This window comes from Mercenaria mercenaria, chromosome 7 (genome assembly GCF_021730395.1).
Source record: "Mercenaria mercenaria strain notata chromosome 7, MADL_Memer_1, whole genome shotgun sequence".
Lineage (NCBI taxonomy): Eukaryota > Metazoa > Mollusca > Bivalvia > Venerida > Veneridae > Mercenaria > Mercenaria mercenaria.
This window is the reverse complement of record NC_069367.1, coordinates 41251369-41261167: the sequence shown is the minus strand read 5'-3', so window position 1 is coordinate 41261167 and position 9799 is coordinate 41251369.

The window sequence follows — 9799 nt, the reverse complement described above, 5'->3', positions numbered from 1 at the left end:
AAGCTGTAAAATAATGATAAATTACAATGTGTCCAAGTGGCAAATATATCTTTAAATGCGCAAGATATTTCTTGTAACACGTCATGTCAAAAAATATACAAGGGCATTACTGGGTAGACATCTTAGACGAACTTAGACGTTTATTACCATACAATTTTCATCAATTTTAATTTTAAGATCTAATTAATAATATATACATTTAAAGAAAATGGCAACATTCTCTGATAACATATTCTATATGTTCCTTTATCAGCCCATATATATTGAAAGGACCGAAGTCGAAATAAAGGAGTGTTATACATCTATTAGAGTTATATTTTGTAACAAATGTAGTTGCCGCTGTTCAATATCCAAAGATGATATAATCATATTAAAGTTTCATATGTAATAATATGTCTTCATGTGGTCATACATTTCATGCTGGAATATATCCAGCAACAAGTACGCATATAAAATGTTGTCACAATTAAATGTTTATCCAGAAAATGCTTATTTATGGAAAACGTATGTACATGTTAATATATATGTTTTGCATAACTATAGGTAACGTATGTCATGAATATATTAAGATATTCAATGCCCATCTTTCATTAAAATATTTTATGTTTTTAAATGTTGAAAATTCTCATAAAATGTATTAATTTTACCAAGTATATAAACTAAATGTTTATAACAGCACAGCTCAAGTAAGGTATGCCATTTTGATTTTGAAGTGACAGAAATTGGGTGAAGCAATGCTGCTAAACAATAGGTAAATAATGTAAACAGTGTTGAAATGCGAGAGTTTCCAATTCATTATACTGTGCTAATCAATCAATACTTTGCATAATAGTCAGAGCAAAACTGTATACATGGCGATAAAATACTGTCCAAAATTATATCACTTCCTTCTTTTTCAGATGCGGGACAAATTATATGAATGAAACGAAAACAATGTCACTAAGTACTATTTGGTCAGAATTATTCAAAAAGAAATTTGTTGATATAATAAATACATTGTTGTAATGTAGATAAAATAATTTTATGGACCCTACAATGTCTGACAATTCATTAATAGGCATACAAATGCAACCATACTGTGGATGGCTGTGGTCAGAAAGAAATGGAAAGCACAAGACAGGACAACTTATTTCCTATTTTTTGTTTGTTTCTCCGTGTCTTATTGTTTTATTTTTTCTATGTGATTTTGTAAAAATTGCAATCATAAGCATTCACGTATAATTGTCTGTTCTTATCCCTAATCATCTTGTGTCAAACTACCCTTTAACAAACTCCCATTCACGTATGAATGTCTGTTTTTATCCCTAATCATCTTGTGTCAAACTACCCTTTAACAAACTCCCATTCACGAATGATTGTCTGTTCTTATCCCTACTCATCTTGTGTCAAACTACCCGTTAACAAACTCCCATTCACGTATGATTGTCTGTTCTTATTCCTAATCATCTTGTGTCAAACTACCCTTTAACAAACACCCATATCTATTCCTTGAACATGTTTAATTTGGATATAGACATCATGGCGTCTGCAACGTAACTGCATATAGATATCTCAGCACTCAACAATAAATTAATTCATTTCACATAAAATAGAGAATAGTGAAAACTTCACACGTCGCTAAAGGCGTATCGAATACAATAAAAACACTACTTTGCCATTAAATATTACGTTGTACCAGTGTCCAAATGCACAAAATAAAAAAAACTCACTTTATTTTTGTTATTTTCCAACGTATGAAATTTCAGACCTGGTAAAAAAGCCTGTTGTGGAAGCTATGAAAGGAAATTGAACAGTATAAATATTTCTAGTTTTATTCAATATACAATGTTTTCCAAAATTAATTTTCGAAAAGTATTATATTTTCAACTACATATCATTTGATTAGATTCAAAATGATAAGAATATGTAGAACAATATATATATTACATATATATGGAAACGAACAGCGTCCTGCCCCATGAGCCTATTTTTCCCCTACCTGGTTACTAATGCCATCACTTACTATGTACTACTATACAATGCTTACATAGTTATATTTAAAAGATACAGTTGAAGATGTCGCTTAAACTGACTGAAAGTGTCACAATTTCTATTTTCATAAGGGGGGTCATTCCACATCTTTGGACCACCAACCGAGAATGACCTATCATACAATACTGTTTCTTTTATCTAATTGTTAATTATCCAACAACAAATGCAGAAGAAGAAAAAATTGATACTTTCTGGTGTATAAAATGGCAATATTTTACAACGGAAATTTTAAAAGATTAGATATTTTACTCAAAACTTTTAGGTCTTGCATACCTTCACGATGTCGTCAGACTAAGGCTTCGTACTGTTCAATATGATTTCAGCTTGTCGAAAATCAGGCAGAAATATGCAAATCAAATTGATGCAATTTCAAAAGTTGATGAACTAGACTAAGCAATGATCATTTTAACATGGGAAAATCGTTGTGTTCTTTTCCTGTACGTATAACCAGAATGCGTAATAGCTTATTGTAAAGCAAAACAAAGTTGTCCTATCGAGCGGTCATATCATTGTGGGTCTTTAGTGATTTTGGTTCCAGGACTCTTAAATAAGTAATTAAACTCAATCCACGTAAATTTAAACAGAATCAACCCATTTGCCAGACACAAAACGGATATTAGGCATGTGTTGAACTTGTAAATACTATAACGATGCTTGACTCAGAAAATAGATAACCGTTTCCTTACCGATCGAATTTCCATAACGGTGCTTTTCCAGATGAAAATTTCGTGATTCAAGTACAGAAACCTATATTCCTGGGAAAGTTAGAAACGCTAAGCCAACTTTAGATATTAAAGGTCCAATACTAAGGAAAGTGAACATTTTAATTTCTTTTAAAAAGCACAGAAACTATTTCATTTTATTGGAAAATGAAAGTTGGTATGTAGAAATTCGAAATAAATCGCAGTATATGTACAATTATTTTTCTATGAAGTATGAAGAAAGTTTAAAAGACCTGGGGGTCATTCTGTCGATTCATTGAATTTTCAACATAATACACATACATTTCTTTGAGTTCCAAAGACCTTCTGTAAATTTTGACCTGCCAATCTTCATTATTTAGTGTCTTGCAGAAGTCTGTGCACTGGCTATGAAAAAAATTGCCAACTCACTTTCCCTTAGTAATGGACCTTTAAAGGATTTCCTTTATTGTAATTGCAAATACAGTACGTGACGGCCTCGCATACCATATATCGTAAATATGTCTTTGTAGTTGTTTTTCAAAACAGGATTGCGTCGTTTCGACTTCAGGGACTGAAAAATCAAAAAAGGAGTCCGACAAAATATGGTATTTTCCAAATGCGTCGCACGACTCGAAGAGAAATGATATGAAAAAGGAAGAGGCTACCATAACTATTATGAGGGGACTGCCCGGTCAGTCATGCGCCCGCGCTGTATATTGTCTGAGCTTATTACACCACGAGAGCTTCTCACCTGGTAAATACTGAAAATGTTCATGTGACCAAAAAGTGTCGGATAACTTCACATACTTGGACTCAGTGTTTCCATTAGGAACATATAGTACATTAAATCTATAAATATATCTGTATTACATAGAATTTCGCCTAAGCCGATGATAGGAGTGCGAGAGGTGTCACACTCATGAAGAGACTCATACAAACAGAGACTGCTTTAACTTAGCTTGCTTGTGTTATAGTATGCTTCCAGCGGATTTTTTCTTATATACTTCATTTATTACCTAATTAAAATGGTATAAAAATAGACTTCTTGATAACCGACTATAATTTTCTGTTATATTTTAGTTACATGAAATCTTGAAGTTTCTCTTACAGTCATAATTTGGTCTAGAAGGAAATGAATCATCGTACTGCTATACAATCGCCCGCAAATTACTCATTCAAACGAAACAAAGATCACCTTTATACGCGGAAGTTAAAGTTTTTTTTATATTATAATTTATGTGCATATATCTTTATCACACTATAATCTAAACTTTCCAACACAATCTGTCTTCTCAGTATAATAAATGTAAATATAATATGTTATTCATTTTACTGTTTAAATAAATTTAATAAATTCAGTTGGCATTTCAAGATAGGAGTAGGAAATTAGACTATTTTATGGTCTGATTTTTTTTAAGCAAATCAATAATATTATTTTTAGCGTATATATCCATTCCAGTAAAATAAATTTCGGTTTATAGCTTCAAATTTATTCAAGCGGATATGAATTATACCTTATTCAGATGGCAGATTCGAAGAACAGTGGAGATGATATATTGCGCCAGACACAGCACGACATTTAAACGCGCCTTCTTCCTATTATTGTTCTTCTAGCAGTTTTAGGCGCTGTAGGGATCATCGGCAACATTTTGGCGACGATCTTTTACGCAACAAAGTCAAAACGAACCACGACTGTGAATCTAATAGTTAGCCTTTCAGTAGTGGACTTTATCGTGTGTGTAATATTTATCCCAATTCTTATTGAGATAGTTTTAAATGTTGGTGATAGTCACAGGTTTCTCTGCAAGTTGACACATTTTATCAGTTTGTGGACGGTTGCAAGTTCGTGTCTCTTGTTATGGGTCATTTCAATAGACAGGCACAGAAAAATCTGTAAACCGTTTGCTACCCAGATTACAACCCCTGCAGTCAAATATATAGTAGCAGGTATTGTCATATTTTCACTTGCACTGGCAACTAGAAATGTGATCATTTATGACACAATTGCTTTCGAAGTTTCTACATCAAGTATTAACAACACTACAATTGGATATTACTGTACAATAACGCATGATCCAGATTTAAAGATTATTGTTTCTTTTTTCTACGCACTGGATTTTCTCCTTATCTTAATGTCTTGGATTACCATCACTGTGACATATTCACATGCAATTTTTATCGTACTGAAGCAGAGACACAAAACGAAGCGGGAACCGCCAAAACTGCAACAAATCGTTAAAAGTGAACTGAACGTAACAGAAACCAGCTGCAATGTACGTGGTGCTGATGACGGTAGTAAGTGGCATATTTCAGAAGATTGTGATGTATCGAGGGAGAATACGGAAAATTCATGTAGATATGATGGTGATAACACTTATTCATCTCTGGATGTAAAACAAAAGCCATCGTCTACGTTAACCGTAAAAGCAAGCACGTCTTCTGCAAGCAACCAATCAAGGCGAAGTGCAAATGACATAAGAAAGTCTCATGTCAAATTCGTCGCGGTCAAAAGTGTCATAGAACAGAACCTTACCATTATGATGTTTGCGGCATCAATTGTTTTCATTCTGAGTTTTACACCTTTTTTTGTGATAAGAGTAATCATGAGGGTTTATGTTGGTACTGGCATAGATTATGAGCTTAACATTGGAATCCAGTTTGCGTTGAAATTACCAATGCTGAACAGTGTCTTCAATCCAATCATTTACGGTATTTTCAATTCCAAATTCAGAAAATTCCTTAAACGTGGAATCTGCAGGTTTTGACATAGCTAGACTGGCACCATTATTGTAAAACGTGCAAACTGTAGTATTTACTTTAAATACATATTGTGCATTAAATAAATTAACCAGAAGTTACAGTTTATTCGCTCGACATTTAATACGTCGATAGATCTTTTGTTTGCTGTGACAGGAGGGACTTGATGGCATGCCCTCTCACAGAAATCTTTATCTTTCATTTATTTAGCGTAATTATGTTCTTATATGATTCTGCATAGCTATATCATTTAAAAACAGAATACAAAAATAAGAATAACGTATATTCAATGGGCCTTGTTTTTTTTATCATCTCTTTGGGTTCGCAAAATTCGCTCATGTTATTTTGGTTATTGGTTCTACCGAGGAGTCCGCCTGTGTCTGTACTTATTTCGTAAAAGTTGCTATATGACCTGCATTGCGTAAACAATATAAATAAATATCTCCGAATGTATAGGAATTGTCTTCACATAAAAAAAAATATGTACAACATCACATCAGAATGAGTTTTATCTCTGTCGATGGAAAAAAGACAAATGTGATTTCTTTCTCTGTCCGCTAGTACCTTTTAATTTTATCTGACAGTTAAAATTGTTTCATTGAGGAAGGAATCCAGCTAGCTTGTTGAAGGTCAGTTGTACCATCTGTGATCTTCCTATATACTGATAGGCTGGAAATAAAGGGCAGTTATAACTACTCACGGCATATACATGTAATGAAGATAAGAATCTTTCACTTGCTGAAGGTGTTTGACATATCTGGTTCTCGGGCAGTTGTTTTAACGGTAACTCGGCAACGCCTCGTTGCCACCTAAACAGTTACACCCGAACCAGCTATTTCAATCCGCACCTTCAACCAATGAGAGATTCTTTTAATTGATACTCTAATTGCAACACTAGTTCTAGACATTTTTTTATTTCATGTACATACTGGGTGCCTTACTACGTCCTAATTCAAACTCAATGGACGTCTCTTTTCAATATTTGTTTTCTTTGTTCCCTAAAGTGTTGCAGCTTTATGTATGGATGAACATAATTGTTTATGTATTTTCTTACTCACAATTCATTTGCATATTCTTAGAGATTTAATGTGTACTTCTAAAAATCATCTTAAAACTTGACATTATAACAGAATATATGCCTAAGAAATGATTTTTTCGTAGTTCATTAGAATTATCGACAGAATATGATCGGAAATCCACAAATCGCTAGTGCAAATCATGCTTACTTTGCCATCATATTTTATTTTTTTTTATTTTTTGTTTGTTTTTTTGTTATAAATTGCACGTATTTTGCTGTATATTCTCCCTGACTATACGCGGCCGTCGTCAAAACAGCGATACGTTATTAATATGTGGCATTTTCGTTCCTTTAGCGCCTTTCCTTTTGCGGTTCATACACATTGAGCGTCATAATTTTCAATGGAACGAATAGGGAGAATATAATTATGAAGTAAAATTTGCAAAAGAACTACCAAAGTCATTTTAGGTAGTAACTACCTAATTATGCTGCTACCGTTTTGACGTGTAAGAGGTGTATATATCATTGTTCTATATCTTCTTATTATTTTGAATCTCATCAAATAATGTGTACCTTTTTGAAAATTAATTTTGGCAAACATTGTATATTGAATAAAACTAGAAATATTTATACTGTTCTTCTCTGTACTAATTTTCTCTTGACGGTTTCTATATTAGGCCTTTTCACCAGGTCTGAAATTTCATACGTTGGAAAATACCAAAGAAAAAGTTTTTTTTTCCATTTTGTGCATGTGGGCTCTTGCACAACCTAACATTTAACGGCGAAGTAGTGTTTTTCTTGTATTCGATACCCTTTGTTGTCAAATAAATAAATTTATTAATGAGTACTGGGATATTTATATGCAGTTAAGTTGCAGCAGCCAAGATGTCTATATCCATATCAAACATGTTCAAGAATTAGATATGGAAGTTTGTTAAAGGGGAGTTTGTCTCTTTTTAAATATTACATATAAAATTAACCATATATTAACTGAAAATGCAAACAAGATTATTAAGGATAATAGACAATCATACGTGAATCGCGATGTTTAAGGACAAGGTAACCTCGGAAAGTAATGTGTGTATGGATATGCTAATGATTGCCATTTTCACAAAATCACATAGAGAAAATAAAACAATTAGACACGAAAAACAAACAAGCAAATAAAGGAACAAAATGTGCGGTCAGTGACTAAACATCACTTGGAGTTTTATCCGGGAACTGGTGCACACAAAGGCTTTATTGTAATTCTAATTATGTTCCAGAGAAAGTAGAAAGTGTAAATAAATGCGCCCCCACCCCCACCCCTGCCAGGTTAATCCTAAATACAACAGTCAGAAGACAAATATCAAAGCAGTTCAATCCGAATGGCTATCATGGTGTCTACACTCAGTTCCGTAAGACAAAGAGCTGCCAACGGAAAGAACACGTAACAAGCTGTGTGAATCAGAAAAGTCTGGTTATAACCTCTTTTAGACACTCTTTATAGTGACAGGATGCCTTGCTTGAAAATGATTTTTCTCTACGTTTCTGAAGGATAACCCTGCTATGTTTCATACCAAAATAAAGACAGAAGATTGAGCATTATTAAGATGCTATTTTTCTGAGCATCGATATATCAGAATTTACAATATTATGTTAAACTCTATAATGTTAATCTTTAGATAGATTAAACTCTCTCACCAATACTTTAAATGAACAAAATAATTATGTCTAGTGTAGAAGTTCAATGAACTACCAAAGTGTATCATAATTTTCCTCAATTATCAGAAAAAGATACAAATCAATTCTTCTATGGTATCCATTTCCTTCCATGTCCAATTTAAGATAAAAACATGACCAATGTTTATGCAACTTTCTTCATACATAAACGAATCGAATCACTTCAAATACTTCACAAGGCTTCAAATCTTGATTTTTAGAAAAAACGACATCTGTATTTTAGGAACTTTTCACTCTGTCCTTATTTTTCTACTAACAAGACAAACAACTTCATTTTAGAAATTCATGTACTAAATGCTTAGGAAGTCAGTCATTATTCAGGATAATATAGTAAATAATTTACTTCTCAAAAAGAGCCTGTCAGAATTCCGTTATATATTTGATGAAAACCGCCCCTATTATTTAGGCTACAAACAAAAACAAAAAGAAAGAGAAGACTCCCTGGAAGCAGTAAGCCCAACAAACATAGCCATAGCCAAACTTTGAAAAGTAAGCCAAACACAGATAGAAACTGTAGTGGAAAGATATATCAAAAAGGTTGATTTTTATTCAAACCAACAAATTCATTTAAATTATATGGAAGGTAACAAAATGAGGACGGGGTAAAAACAGGGGAGGGGGAGAGCGTAAGTAAAAAGGGGGGTGGACATAAAAAGTAGGGCATAAAAATAGGATATGTTAAAGAAGATATAAAACCATTGTATGAAAGATTCTTATCTGTTTCTTTGAAGAGCAATAAAACTCCAACTGCAGCTCAATCTCTGGCAATACATGATCGCATCATCATCATAATCATTATCATCACATGTTCGTTAAATCAAATACGTAGCTGTTAATCCAAGAAATCTCATGACTAAATTTATAGCATGACTGCTCCAAGCAAAAAGTTGTTATGGTAGACACAAGAAAAATGTTTACCGTTTATCCTGAAAATTCATTGAACAATATTTTAATTTTGAACTTTCAAAGTTTTTGCTATCGGTGTGATGAATTCATGCTTAATAAAAACAAACAAACAAAAAAGTCCAAATTATGCCATTTCATGTCTTATAATTTTACAAAATACAAATAGTAATTGCCATGACATTTAACAACATCTCCATAAAATCAAATTTTGATATACTTTGTCACGGAAATCTTTGAAATACTATCAAAGACTTTCAAAACAAAATCTGATTTTCGATAATAAAAATCAATAATAAGAGGTGACCAAAGTGAGGGCGATGATGCTACTAAAAGAAGACCAACCTGAAAAAATGAGCACATTTTGTATAGATAGCACGTAAAATTTTAAGTAATGAAAACAATTAAAGAACTTTATTATATATAATATTTGATATTGAATATAACACTTAAGTCTTGATAAATTTTGATGATTTTTCAGCCGCAGTTTAAACTTTTCCGAGACTTCTGATTTATTCCGTGCAGTAGTATCACTGGCAAATAGTCCTAACTATGTAACCACTGATAAATTATAACTGGATCATTGCAGGAAGAACTTATCTGACTGTGAAATAGTTGTTAAATACATGCATATTGTATGACTTCAGAAAATGTTTGAAGTCTAGTAAAATAAATTCAGATCCAT